Here is a 12,263-nt window from a genome sequence, read left to right on the forward strand (position 1 = left end):
CCTTCCCCTCTCTCAATCGGTCATTTAGACCGGTTGAGTGTTTCTCCTTAATCACTTGGGTCACTAAGTCCCCGCAAAGATCACCACGCACTTAGGTGTCTCTTGCTAGCTTTACAAAGCACTTTAGAACAGTTAGAGTGAGAAGGAAAAAGCAATCCAAGCAACAAGAGCAACAAAGAAAACACAAAACACCTTCTCTCAAGTCACTAAGCACTTGAGTTGATTTTGAGGCTTGAAGAGGATTTGATCTTTTCATTGTGTCTTGGAGTGTATGCTTTTGCTCTTGTATTGAATGTGAAGGTCTAAAAACTTGGATGGCTCGATTGGTGGTGATTGGGGGTATTTATAGCCCCAACCACTATTCCAGTCATTGCTGTTGATGGGCACACCGGACAGTCCGTTGCGTGCCACGTTGGCCGATCGTTGGGGTTTGGAGCGGTTGATCGTTGAAGTCCTTTCTCCCCTTGCGACACCAGACAGTCTGGTGGCATACCGGACAGTCTGGTGCGTTCTGACTTTGCAATTCTGACTTCTGCACTGTTCACTATATACTCAGTGTGAATCAACAACTACGAAATCAGTAGTGAGCATGATTACTATGAAATGATTAGTCACCATCAACTACTATTGATGCTGGTTTCTTCCAGCTTCAGTAAAAAGTTCATTCTTTTTGGTCGAAAGGACTAAAAATCCCCATGCAACACAATGCCCTCTCATGTGGCTGTTGAAAATGAATCAAGAGTTAAATAATATGAACTCATAGCCAAAAGCAAATGGACGGTTCAAGAATTTCAGCGAAAGTATGCATCTCAGTAAGATTTCAGCTTTTAGGTGTTATCTCTTCATGCTTGAAGACATTCATTGTTTCCATAGGAGGACTAACAACAGGTAGTCTAAACGATAGCACCATAATTTTGACGACACATCTTGAGTTCTCTTTCCTTTTCTATTTTCATTCATAGATGAGGATACTTTTTCATTTATATCACTTACAAAATTCACATTTTCAAGAAGTGATAACAAATAAAGATCTTCCTTTTGAAAACAAAGACCGACACTTTCTTTATTGCAAAATATCTCACATTTGCCATCTCCAAAATAACAATCAAAACCATCATTGTCCAAACATGATACACTAATCAAATTCCTCTGTAATTAGGGAACATAAAGAACATCTCTAAGTACAAGTATGAAGCCATTAGCAAGCTCTAGAGGAATGTCGCCAACAGCTTCAGCATCTACTTGTACTCCATTTGCAACTTTAATGTGTCTTTCTTTTCATTCACTATAGGAAACACATAAATTTTCGTGGGCTAGGCTATTTTTGTCGGCCGGCCCATGAAAATACAATGTTATTTTCGTCGGCCCTCGTGACCGATGAAAATGTGGCATATTTTCGTGGGCCGGGGAATATTTTCGTGGGCAGGCCCACAAGAATACGGAAGTTATTTTCGTCGGCCTCTGGACCGACGAAAATGTGGTGTATTTTCGTCAGCCTCAGCCAGGCCGACGAAAATAAGTCATTAACCGACCACTATTTTTGTCGGCCTCACTGAGGCCGACGAAAATAGAGGCCCGTTAATCGTCCATCTCGGCCTCATCCCGCACCTTCTCGCTCTCGCTCGTCTCAATCCCGCCGCGCCGCCGCCCGCCCGTCCTCGCCGTGTCGCGCCGCCGCACGCGGCCCGCCCGCCCTCGCCGCACGGTCGTGGCCACTGTCGCGAAGAAGGGAGACGGCCCGCGCCACGCAAATCACCGTCGCGACGATCACCGAGCTCCATCGCGCGCGCCCGCCGTCCATCCACGCCGCCCTCGTTCCCCGCGGTGAGCCTCCCCGTCTCCCTCCTTCCCCGACCTCCCTCCTCCCCATGCTCGCAGCTCGCGCGACCCCCTGGCTAGCGTGTGGACCCCTATCCCGACGCAGTGCGGCCCCGACACGCGGCCATGGCTTTCCGGCGTGCCGTGCGCGCGGCCATGGCGCTCGCCCGCCCTCACCGCGCCACCCTGCCGCACGCGCCCAAATAGTTAGTAGAAGGTTACTGGATCCATTGGCGCCTGATGTTGGAACTTGCTCTCCAGGGCAAGATGATCCAACGGGGGTAAGTGGAGTACGAACAAGGTTTTAGCTCGAGATGGCAATTGCTCTGTTAATCTAGCCTCTCAAGGGCACTGTGCGAGGGTATTTATAGGTGCCTGAGTGCCAAGCGTCTTGGATTAAGGACGCATGTGCCCTCAGGCGCCTAGGTCATCCCTGGAATATTCCCATAAAGCAGGGTTACAGACTGTCATTACAGAAAAGCCTTTAGAAATCGGGCCCATAATACACTCAGCCGCGCGAGGCCTGTTACAATGGGCCGAATACCATGTGGGCCTTCGTGTTGGACGAGGACGCGGGACGGGGCGACCTCATCGTAGGCCTTCGTCTTGCAGCATGTTGGACGAAGGGTGGAAATTGCCGGTCGCTTTGCCTCCGTTGGTGCAGCGAGATTGGCGAAGGCATCAAGCGAAGGGTAGCGTCTTCGCCTTCGCCCCAACATTTGCCCTCCGAGGGACCAGTTCGACTAAGTCATCTGGTGCCAAAGACATCGCTAGATGGTGGAGACGCTGCCCTCGCTCGAAGTGGTTCCGAGGGGGTTTTTGATGTGACCGTTGATGGACGCCGTACTGTTTGATTGCGGGTTTCTCGAAGCGTCGCGTCCTGTGTATAAAAGGGGGTGGGGGCGGCGTAGCTGACACCTAACGTCGTGGTGGCTCTGGCGAAGTACGTCTGGGCGATGACTTCGTATGGCAGTCAGCCTTCGGTGGAAGTCTTCACCAAGCAATACTGTCTGCACTGGCAGAAAAGAAAAATTGGACATAAGATTGCACAATTTGGATCGTGCACTTTCACGCTGAAGTCCGGGAAGACTTCGATGGAAGTCATGGAGTTGGTTCCCTGTGCCCGTAATAAGTGGGGCAACTGGTGGGATTACTGGTTCTATGTTTCAGAGGCCGAAGTCGAAGACCACCCAGGGCTCCCCGCGGCCATTATGTGCTCCCATTACTATGTGGCGTACCGGCCATTTGATGTAGCGAAGGATGATGAGAATGAAGGAGCCCTTCGGATCGCTGCCCGTATGAGTAGTGGGCGCGATCTAGTTGAGGAATTCATCGGGTATGGGGTGTGGCCCTTGGCGCATGGATGGGCGTTGGGCGAAGTATGCCCTCGCAAGATGCCCTCCCTGGGTGGGCGGAAAGTGCGAAGTCCACTTTTTGCTTTGGATGTGAGAGGCCGGGATCCTGCCGCGGTCGTGCGTGAAGCGGAGGATGGGGCGGTGCGAATTGTGGGGCGTTATGTGCCGAGGACGGAGGCCCTGCGGAGCTGGGATATTCGCGGATCCAACGACCGCCTGAATAGGGTCTTCGAGTTGAATCACTTACCGTATGACGGTTATCCCGGGGATGACGCTGTCGACCGCCGCAGGAAAGGGCCAGCGACTGTGACTGAGGAAGACCCTACGCAGGAGGTCGCCCCAGCCACTAAGAAAAGAAAACTGGGTACTGCGGTGGGGGAACTGGGGGTCTCCGATAGTTTTGCTATGGAGTTGATGGGGACGTGTGCAGCCCTCGGGGGAAGGATGTCTTCGCCCGAGCTTCGGGAGTCTTCGGCGCGGATGCTAGAGGTTACCGGGGGTCGATGGCCCAAGAACGTTCTGATCCCCCGCGCGGCTGGCGAAGACTTCTTTACGTCTCGCATGGCTCGTGACTTGAGGGTGTTTCCTTACGGATGGAATATTGCTGTTGTTGTGTCGGCAGTGATGAACAAGGACCGTCAAGACGCTGCGCAGAAGCGCCGGGTGGTCGTCAGGATGGCAGATCCCATGCGCGAGGCGAAGAGGGCGTGGGGGAGCGCGAAGGCTGCTGCCTCCGGCAGTAGCAAGCCGGTGCCGGCTGCAAAACCGGCTGCCCCCGGACCCAGCAAGGCGTCTACGGGCGCGAAGACTGCAGCCTCTGGCGGAACCAAGCCTCCCCCGGGCGGACCCGCGAAAGGACGGGAGGTGCCATCGCCCGCGAAGCTGCCTTCGCCGGGTAGACGTGTTGCTGACTTCGGCATGAATATCAATGTCGAGGATTATCTTGTTGGTAAGTTTTTTTTGACCGGAGATATGTTGCAGGGTCGGGTGAGGGACAACTGGTTGTTGTCCCGCCCTCGGTGGCAACCACTTCGCCATCGGCGGTGGTAAGGACGAAGGGAGCCGCGCAGGACCCGTGGGCCGCCTTCTGTACGAGCGGCGAGATTCTAACAGCCGCTGCCGCTAAGGACGTGGCGGGCACCATGTCCCAGCGGCTGAGGGAGGTGTCGCAGCAGCTGACGCAACAGCTGAAGCAAGTAAGTTGTGTTGGACTTCGATGTTTGTTGTTTCCATGAAGGTTTGGGTCTCATGTGTTTTTGTCAGGCGGCCGACTTCGCCGACCGTGTTGCGTCGGGTGTCCTGACTATGGACGTCGCTGCCGAAGTCGAGAGTCTTCGGGCGTAGCATGCGGATGCTGTCCGGGAGAAGTCGGCTGCGGAAAGCAAGAACCGCAGGCTGGTGGAGAAGGTGGCCGCCTTGGAGGCCGAGAAGACGGACCTCCGGTGCCGGCTGGCGGAGGAGAGGAGGGAGGCTAACCAGGCTGTCGCTGAAGCGCAGGCTGCGCGAGCGGAGGCTAAAGTGGCACGGGAGGAGAACAGTCTCGCCAGCCAACGCGCCGAGGAGTGGGAGGCGAGATTCAACGCCCTGCGCAGTCTCGTGGACAAGGCCGATGCCTCAGCGCGCTCGGAAGTCAAGCGGACGCACGCGCAGCTCGTGGAAGCATACCGTGATCTGGGTGCGTGGACTGCAGACTTCGAAGTACCCGACCAAGAGGTAGGCCTTTGCTTCCTCGAATGGTTGCAGGAGGAGCTGGTGGTGCTCCCGACTATTGTGCAGGGTTTCATGTCCTTCGCCTCCCTCGTCACCTGCGAGGGGACCATGAATGCGTTGTCCCGCGAGGGGTGCAAACACTACGAGGTCTTCGACCAATCAGACGAGAACTTTGAACGTGAAATTTTCAAGGTCGAAGACCCTGTGGTGAAGCAGTCAACGGGGGCACTCTTCGATAGGATGTGGGGTCCACACGGTCGGGAGGCGGTTAGGGAGCGGTCTGACCGGGCGAGAGAGCAGGTAAAGGTTATCTTTTGTTTTGTGTGGTTATGTGTGGGTACGTGTGGTTTTGCTGAATGAGTGTACTGTTGCTGCAGATGGCGCGTGCCAAGGATGTCGAGGACCTTGGAGATCTGGTCGGCGCGCCGCTCGAGGCTAAGGTCAACCCGGTGCTGCCCTCGGATGCCGGTGAAGGCTCCTCGGCTGCACCCGCGCCTACTGTGGCCGGTGAAGGCCCTTTGCCAGCCCCTGCGCCGACGGCCGAAGATCCCCCGAAGGTGGTGGTGGAGCCGGCAGCCGAAGACCCATGGCCGCGACTGGGCCTTCGCAGGTGGCTGAGTAGTTGTTGGGGAGTCTGTAAATTTTGTCTGTGTTACTGAACCTTGGTTGCTGCGCAGGTTCAGGATTTTGGGCCTGCACACGCAACCGCTACTGACACTGCTAATTTTGTGGCGGCTTCGACCGTGGTTGCTGAAGACTATTCTGATGATTCTGTGTCTAAGTGTTTTGAGTCTGATGATTCTGGGAGTTTGATTGTGTGGACAGAGGAGTCATCGGATGAGGATTTGGATTACTTTGTAGCATTGGATGTGGCTGCGGCGGAGGCTTCTCCGCGTGTAATGGGTGATGAGGATCTTCCGGGTGCGAGTACTGGGCATAGGCGACAAAGGGCGGTGGCGAAACAGAGAGTGAGTGAGTTGTCGCGAAGTGATAGGCGTCATCGTGGTGAGGTGGAGGGTGGTCGTCTTCGTGTGGACGAGACTGGCAAGCAGGAATTGCTGGCCTCGCCGGCTGGGGCGAGTGTAGGTGAGGGAGAGCTGCAAAGTCTGTTTGAGGGTGATGAATTGAGGATAATGCTATTCAACTACAGGGAGATGGGTATCATCCTGAAGGTTGAGCCAATGTAATGTGTGATGCCCTCGCTACATGTATGTAACTATAATTTGTATGATAAGGCTGCGTGCCTTCGCTGATCCGGCCGCGCCCGTAGGCGACTTGTGCACTTGATGTTGCACATTTATTGTGTTGGTCTGGCTGCACCCGTAGTTGATTTTTGCATGGAGGATCCGGCTGCACCCTTAGGCAACTTTTGCACGGATAGTCTTTTGAGGAAGACTTCGATTTTGCGCACTTGTTGTGCTAGTCCGGCTGCACCCTTAGGCGACTTTTGCACGGATGGTCTTTTGAAGAAGACTTCGATTTTGCGCACTTGTTGTGCTAGTCCGGCTGCACCCTTAGGCGACTTTTGCACGGATAGTCTTTTAAGGAAGACTTCGATTTTACGCACTTGTTGTGCTAGTCCGGCTGCACCCTTAGGCGACTTTTGCACGGAGATTCTGGCTGCACCCTTAGGCGACTTTTGCGCGGAGTGTCACACGCGAGGGTAGTTAGCGCTGCCCCTCGCGGTGACTTTGGTGTGGTCGAATGCCGAAGACCGTCGATGCGGTCTTTTTCGACATATTGTGTCTTAATTTTTGCGGGGGATTTTTGCGGGTATATTGCATGGCTCCGCCTCATTAAAAACCTCACCCCCCGGGAGGAAAAGAGTGCGGGCCGGAATAATGATGTTTGGTGAATTACAAGGGCGTGATGGCCCTGAGGATTCAAACAAAAATTTGCGGAGATTATCTATATTCCAGGAATGTTCCAGGTCTTCGCCAGATTGCGTTGTTAGTCTATACACGCTGGGAGACGACTTCGTTTTGACGATAAATGGTCCTTCCCACTTTGGCTCCAGCTTACCCCGTGACTCTGTCCGGGTTGTGCGGACAAGTACGAGGTCCCCTTCGTTGAATTCTCTTGGAACGACTGCGTGGTCGCGCCAGGCCTTCGTTTGGGCTTGGTATTTGTTGAGGGCCTACAGGGCGAAGACGTGGTCTCTGTCGATGAGTTCTTTGGAGGTTAGCTCGTCGACGTCGGGTACTGCTGAAGCGCTTGTCCGCGGGGACCCATGTTTGATTTCCTGCGGGGTCATGGCCTCTGATCCGTATAGGAGGCGAAAGAGAGTGAATCCGGTCGCCCGACACTCAGTCGTGTTCAGTGCCCATACTGCTTCAGGTAGCAGGTCGGCCCATTTACCCTTCTTGTCATCGAGGACATTTTCTTGATCGCCGTGAAAATCTTGCCGTTGGCACGCTCCACGACGCCGTTGGATTGTGGGTGGTACACTGCGGCGAAGGCAAGCTTGGTGCCAATGGAGAAGCAGAAGTCCCTGAAGTCTTGGCTGTCAAATTGTTTGCCATTGTCAACTGTGAGCTCGGACGGGACTCCGAATCGACAAACAATGTTTTGCCAGAAGAATTTCTGGGCAGTCTTCGATGTTATCGTGGATACTGCTCTTGCCTCTATCCACTTGGTGAAATACTCGACGGCGACGAAGGTGAACTTGAGGTTCCCTTGGGCCGTGGGTAGCGGCCCGACAATGTCCAGGCCCCAGCGCTGAAGAGGCCACGTGTGGGCTATTAGCTTTGTGAACTGCGAAGGGTTTCCCGAGCGTGGAGAAAATTTCTGGCAGGCTTCGTAGGACCTCATCACCCGATTCGCGGCGCAAATCATAGCAGGCCAATAGAAGCCTTGACGGATCACCTTGGCGGCTAGGGCCCTAGGTCCTGTGTGAGAGCCGCAAGTTCCGCTGTGGACTTCGCGCAGGATCTGGATGCCTTCGGTCTCGGTGACGCATTTAAGCATGGGTTGACTGACCCCCTTTTTGTAAAGTTGTCCCTCGATGAGTGCGAAGTCCCGGCTTTGGTGTTTGAGGCGCTTGGCCTCGTTGATATCGCTTGGATGGTAGTATCCCTGCAGGAACAGGGTTATTGGTGCCCGCCAGTCTTCGGTCATAATGAGGTTGACTATGCGGTGGCCCTCTGTGTCGTTGGTTATTTGGAGGCCCTCTGGGCTGCGGACAGGTGGCGTGCCAATGACATGGTAGAATACGTCGGAGGGCAGGGCCTCACCTCTGGCGGCTGCCTTGGCCAATGCGTCGGCCTCCTCATTCTTGGCTCGGTCCACGTGCTGCAAGGTAAAGCCCTTGAATTGTCTCTCGAGACTGCGGACAATCGCGAGACACTGCATAAGTGCAGGGTCCTTTGCTGCGTAATCTTTCTCGACTTGGCCGGCAACCACTTTGGAGTCTGTTCTGATTATGCAGGTAGTGACACCAAGTGCCCTTAGCTTGCGAAGGCCGAGGATGACAGCTTCGTACTCTCCTACATTATTGGTGCACCTGTCGGACTCCAAAGCAAAGCTGAGGCGTGCTGCATATCTGTGCTTGGCCCCTGTGGGTGACGTGATGACTGTAGCTGTGCCTGCCCCCGCATGGCACCATGCGCCGTCGCAGTGGATGGTCCACACCTTCTCTGTAGACGTCTGGCTGCGCTGCTGGCCCTGTCCAGTCGACGATGAAATCTGCCAGGACTTGTGACTTGATGGCAGTCCTGGGTTCGAAGGTGATATGGTAGCCGGAGAGCTCGGCTGCCCATTTGGCGATCCGGACAGACGCCTCCGGATTTCTGAATAGTTCGCCGAGTCCCCTGTCCGAGGTGACCTGTACTTTGAACGCTTCGAAGTAGTGGTGCAACTTGCGCGAAGCCATAACGACTGAGTAGGCAATTTTTTCCAGTTCCGTCATGTTGCATTTGGATGCCGTGAGTACTTCGGAGACATAATAAACTAGACACTGCCTTGTTGTGCCCTACCTGTCCTGCTCTTGGACCAGCGCTGCGCTGACCGTGTGTGGCGAAGCTACGATGTAGAGCAACAGGGGTAGCGAAGGGTTGGGGCTATTAAGAGTTGCCAGCTCTGACAGGTGCTGCTTTAGAGATGCGAAGGCCGCCGCTTGCTCTGGTCCCCATGCGAAGTCCTTTGCGTCGCGTAGCGTTTTGAGGAAAGGTAGGCTTCTATCTGTGGACTTGGAAATGAATCGGTTTAGGGCGGCCAATTTGCCAGTCAGTCGTTGTACGTCTCTGGCTGACTACGGGGGCGTCATGTTGATAATAGCCTGTATAACACCCCAGGTGTTACCTTGGCCAGAGCCCACCTTGGCACTAGAAGCTGTGATCACAAGGGGTAAAGGCTTAGGGCAACACTTGAGAACTTGGAGATCAAGTGCCAATAAAGTTACCAATGACATGAGAAGAATTACTCTAATCCTTGCTCACTTACTACTTTGGATAAGAGGGGAGAAGAACCCTAGACCTCTCTTAAAACCCTGTCTTCCAAAACCCTAGGCAAGGGGGGGGGGAGAGGGTGATCAAGTATGCAAAGTATGTGTAACTTTTACCCAAACCCTAAGCAATCTTACAACCATCAATTAGGGGAGGGAAATGTTGCAAAAAGACCCCTGGAGAAACCCCAATTCAAATCTCCAAGTGGAGAGAGAGCTAGAGCTCTCTATTTCCCTCTAAGTCAATTTTAACCCTAACCCAAAGATCAACTGTGTTCACTTTGAAGATGGCGCCAAAACCACTTGGGTTCTATACCAAAAATGTGGTATACCACTTGAGGCACCCCCTGGAAAAAGTGGAGACCCAGACTCGGACGTTTGACACCTCTTGACATCAGTTTTGTCGCAATGTGGGCAGTGAGACAAGCCAGATTTGGCGCCCGTCTATCTCCTGATCTAGGGCGTATCCTCCATTGGAACTCACACATGTGAGATAGCCCTAGGTGCCAGGAAGAGGCCTGCGCCGGATTCATGGCGAGATTCGCACGTTTGCGATCTCTGGAGACGTTTGAACACTGGAAGAAAAACACCTCCACGTGTTCGACGCCTTCTGCCCGCGCCAGAGCACGCTCACGCGCGCCCCCGCACGCCCAGCGCCGCGCCCGAGCCAAGCCAGCGCCCTAGCCCGCGCCCGCGCTTATAAAAACCCTCCCAGGCTTAGATTGTACCCTTCCGTGCACCCTCAAACCTCACCGGAGTCGAGCTCGTCGCCGTTTCCCCGTGCGCAGCGAGTCCGCGGCCGCCCAATCCCTCTGTCACCGTAGACCGGCCAGTGGAGCCATTCCCAACCCCGTCCAGCCCACGGAGAAGACTGTGCACACCTCCGTGAAGCTCCCCAAGCAAGGAATCGGAGTTTGCTTCGCCGGAGAGGCCAGTCCACGCTCGCCGGAGCTCTCAACCCTGCCGGAGTACGTGGACCGGGTAAACCACTCCACCATCCTTCGATTCCTTGTGCACGCAGTCGCTACATTACCCCGTGAAGCTCACCATGCCCTCGGATTGAACCAGTTCGCCGTGGTTTGGCCGGTATACTCGCCGCCGACGAGGACCCCCGCCTGCACGCGTGGACCGAGCGATTCCGGCCATCCCCGACGTCAAGCCGTACCTCGACGTGACCGCCAGAGTCTCCCCGAGCCAACCCCACCCTTCGCCGGACCTCCCTCGCCGCCGGTAAGCCGCGCCGCCCTTTTCTTTCCCGCGGTTACTGTTTGCATAAGGGGAAGGACTGCGGGTGAGAGGGAGAGAAGGTCAGGGGGTTTTGTGAAATGTCAGAGACACAGGGGAATAGTGGCGTGGGGGTAGATTTGCGAAGGTGGATTTAGTTTAAACCCAGGGACCTCGGTGTAAACTGTTTTTCCAGAAAACCTTTATTAAATCTGTTTTTAATTTGGACAGAGACTTTGAAAATGCATAACTTTTGTTTAAATCATCCAAATTTGGTCAAACCAATTTTGTCAGACTCTAAATAATGTAACCTACTTGAGAAAAATATAAAACCCCCTATGTACTATAGAAAACTTTAAAGCTCTGATTTAATTATAGTTTGACCAAAAGCTTAATAATAGGCCCAAAATTAGTTGCACTATTTGACTAGGGTTAGAAAAATTTTGAGAAGTTTGTATCTACCTACTAAACCAATTAAAAATGCTAAACCTCTCTGTCCACTCCATTAAGTTAGTTTTTACCCCTTATTCTATAATATGCTTAAGGATAAAGAAAATAGAAAATGTAATTTAATTAATGGACCAGAGAGTACCTCTATTTTTGTTAGGATACTTATTCAATATAGTTCACTGGAAAAATATATCATACCCTGTTTTAGTATAAAATAAGTAGGATCCCTTTTGTTTTAATAAAACAAGTGAAACTTAGAAAAACTCTACAAAAATAACCCCAAGGTAAAAACACCCCCACCCTTGGGATAACTAATGTTTTATTAATAAGAACTTAGGAAAAATAGGAAATCTGCTGTTTGACATTTTTCAAATAATAATGTAGTAGAAAGTGCCTTTTTGACATTAAACTTAAGAAAATCATAACTAAATAACCACCCTTTAGTTTTCTGTGATTTTTAGCACAGAAGCCTATTAATACTATGGGATACCAGCAAAAATAACCTTTAGGACAGAACCCACCCCTAACTAAGAGGTGTAGTGTAAGGTGGCCCATTTTGCCTAACTATTGTTATTTTTGTTTAAAGTCTAGCTTTTGTACTTTAAGCCTCAAATTCTGAAAACCAGTTAGAATAGAAAATGACAACCCACTGTAATTTTTACAGAATTTTTGGAAATTATTAAAACACTGTCGTAGTTCAACCTACACTAGAAACCCTAAATGGAAATTAAAGAAAGGAAAATGAATAAGGGAAATCAATGTCATACTAAAACCTTTGTAAATTGTCTACTGAATTCTATAAAGACAATGCAATTCCACTATGTTATCCTAAAGGAAAACCTAAGCCTAAAAGGTAATAAGTCTATGTATATATATATATACCACTAGAAGCCCCACATGACTAAGAAACCCTAAATTACTTCTTAACATAGTTCTCTTTAGCATAATATTATTGAATCCTGCATAATCATGACATACATGTTCATTGCATTTCGATAGACTGTAATCTTGCTGACGGAGAGTACATCCTCGTGCTGGAGCAAGGAGCTGCTCAGGAGGTAGCCCCAGATCCAGCATCCGAGCCTGCACCAGAGGACCTGCCTGCCACTGCTTTGGAAGGCAAGCCCCGGTTTTATGCATAACCTGTTACTTATGCTATTTTACTTCACTTAACGATTGTAGGATTGATTGTGCACTTAGGTGTAGGAATTGTTTGAAACCCTAGTTGCATGATCTCAGGAATCCTATTGAAATGAATACTAGTA

General features: G+C 52.0%; 1 pseudogene; it reads left to right on the forward strand.

Moving 5' to 3' along the window:
• Positions 1-3,848: 3,848 nt before the first annotated feature.
• Positions 3,849-12,263, forward strand: part of LOC103640091 (uncharacterized) — a 42,290-nt pseudogene continuing 33,875 nt past the window's right edge.

The sequence above is a fragment of the Zea mays genome, chromosome 9 (genome assembly GCF_902167145.1).
Source record: "Zea mays cultivar B73 chromosome 9, Zm-B73-REFERENCE-NAM-5.0, whole genome shotgun sequence".
NCBI lineage: Eukaryota > Viridiplantae > Streptophyta > Magnoliopsida > Poales > Poaceae > Zea > Zea mays.